Source organism: Aegilops tauschii, chromosome 7 (assembly GCF_002575655.3).
Source record: "Aegilops tauschii subsp. strangulata cultivar AL8/78 chromosome 7, Aet v6.0, whole genome shotgun sequence".
Lineage (NCBI taxonomy): Eukaryota > Viridiplantae > Streptophyta > Magnoliopsida > Poales > Poaceae > Aegilops > Aegilops tauschii.
Genome location: NC_053041.3, coordinates 254,216,842 through 254,219,719, shown reverse-complemented (window position 1 = coordinate 254,219,719; position 2,878 = coordinate 254,216,842).

Sequence of the window (2,878 nt, the reverse complement as noted above, 5' to 3'; positions counted from 1 at the left end):
CTTTATCGGTTAAACCGGATAACAACATACGTTGTTCCCTTTGTCATCGGTATGGTACTTGCCCGAGATTCGATTGTCGGTATCTCAATACCTAGCTCAATCTCGTTACCGGCAAGTCTCTTTACTCGTTCCGTAATGCATCATACCGCAACTAACTCATTAGTTACATTGCTTGCAAGGCTTATAGTGATGTGCATTACCGAGAGGGCCTAGAGATACCTCTCCGACAATCGGAGTGACAAATCCTAATCTTGATCTATGCCAACTCAACAAGTACCATTGGAGACACCTATAGAGCACCTTTATAATCACCCAGTTACGTTGTGACGTTTGGTAGCACACAAAGTGTTCCTCCGGTATTCGGGATTTACATAATCTCATAGTCATAGGAACATGTATAAGTCATGAAGAAAGCAATAGCAGTAAACTAAAAAGATCAAGTGCTAAGCTAACGGAATGGGTCAAGTCAATCACATCATTCTCCTAATAATGTGATCCCATTTATCAAATGACAACTCATGTCTATGGTTAGGAAACTTAACCATCTTTGATAAACGAGCTAGTCAAGTAGAGGCATACTAGTGACACTCTGTTTGTCTATGTATTCACACATGTATTATGTTTCCGGTTAATAGAATTCTAGCATGAATAATAAACATTTATCATAAAATAAGGAAATAAATAATAACTTTATTATTGCCTCTAGGGCATATTTCCTTCATAGAGGATCGTTTGTAGCCTTCTTCGATAAATATGAGTGTCGAACCCAACGAGGAGCTAAAGGTAGAACAAATATTCTCTCAAGTTCTATCAACCACCGATACAACTCTACGCACGCTTGACGTTCGCTTTACCGGAAACAAGTATGAAACTATTTGGCAAGAATAAAACTACGAGTACTTTGCTAGAATTAAACTACGAATAAATTGCAAGGTAGTAAAAGTGGATAGTTTTTGTCAACAAGAAAGTCATTTGTCCCTAGGTAATCGATAACAAGTACCGGTAACCATTCTGGCAATTCTACATGAGGGAGAGGCATGAGCTAACATACTTTCTCTACTTGGTTCATATGCAATAATGATTGGAACTTTAACAAGCATCCGCAACTACTAAAGATCATTAAGGTCGTGAAACCCAACCATAGCATTAAGTATCAAGTCCTCTTTATCCCATACGCAATGACCCACCTACTCGGGTTTAAGCTTCTGTCACTCTCGCAACCCACCATAAGCAAATCATGAACATATTGCAACACCCTACAGCGGGGGACCCACACGTTTGCGCGACATGGAGGGTGCCATAGGACAACACCATAAATAAAATATACAATCATACCAACCAAGATCATGATTAACCCATAGGACTAAACAGATCTACTCAAACATCATAGGATAACCATAGATCACTGGGAAATAATATATGGAGTTGAGCACCATTTTGAAGTAGAGATTACAGCAGGGGAAAGAGGTGTTACACCACTGCATAGAGGGGGAGAAAGTTGGTGTTGATGGTAGCAAGATTGTTGATGTAGATCGACGTCCCGATCGTTGCCCCGGTGGCACTCCGGCGCCACCGGAAGAGAGGGTGAGAGAGCCCCCCTCCTTATTCTTCGTCCTTGGCCTCCCCCTTAGATGGGTTGAGAGTTCCCCCTCTGGTCCATGGCCTCCATGGCCGTGGAGGGGCAGGAGCCCCTCCGAGATTGGATCTCCCTCTCTCTTCTCTTCTATTTCGCGTTCTCAGATCTGGCCGAAAACCGTTTCTTATATTCCCGGAGATCCTAACTCCGATTGCGCTGAGATTTTAACACAAATTTCTTCTGGGTATAAGCTTCCTTGCACCCTAAGTAGAGCCGCAACCGACGTACGAGGTGAGCACAACCCACCACGTCACGCCTGGCTCCGGGACCGCGCCCTGGTGGGTTGTGCCCACCTCAGGCATCCGTTTGCGGTGATTCCAAATCCCAAAAATCACATATATTCCAAAATAATTCTCCGTGAAATTTTATTGCATTTGGACTTCGTTTGATATGGATACTCCGCGATACAAAAAACATGCAGAAAACAGGAACTGGCACTGGGCACTGGATCAATAGGTTAGTCCAATAAATCATATAAAAAGTTGCCAAAAATATGTGAAAGTGGTATAATATTGGCATGGAACAATAAAATATTATAGATACGATGGAGACGTATCAGCATCCCCAAGCTTAATTCCTGCTCGTCCTCGAGAAGGTAAATGATAAAAAAGATAATTTTTGATGTGGAAAGCTACCTAGCATAAACTTGATCATATATCTAATCATGGCATGAATATTAAGACATAAGTGATTCAAAACAATAGTCTATAATTTGATATAAAGACATCAATACTCAGGCATCCCAATAAACAATCATGTATTTCAAAATATCAACGCTAAAGAAAGTTATCCCTACTAAATCATATAGTCTTGTCATGCTCTGTCTTCTTAACACAAAGTATTTATCAGGCACAACCCCGATGACAAGCCGAGCAATTGGTTCATACTTTTTAACGCGCTTCATCTTTTTCAACCCTCACGCAATACATGAGTTGGAGCCATGGATATAGCACTACAGGTGGAATCTAGTATCATGATAGGGGTAAATATAGAGAAGACAAAAAAGTAAGAAAGTCTCACATCGACGCGGCTAACCAACGGGTTATGGAGATGCCCATCAATTGATATTAATGCGAGGAGTAGGGATTGCCATGCAACGGATGCACTAAGAGCTATAAGTGTATGAAAGCTCAATATGAAAACTAAGTGGGTGTGCATCTAATCCTATAATGAAAAATTCCCACTAGTATATGAAAGTGACAACATAGGAGACTCTCCATATGAAAAACATGGTGCTACTTT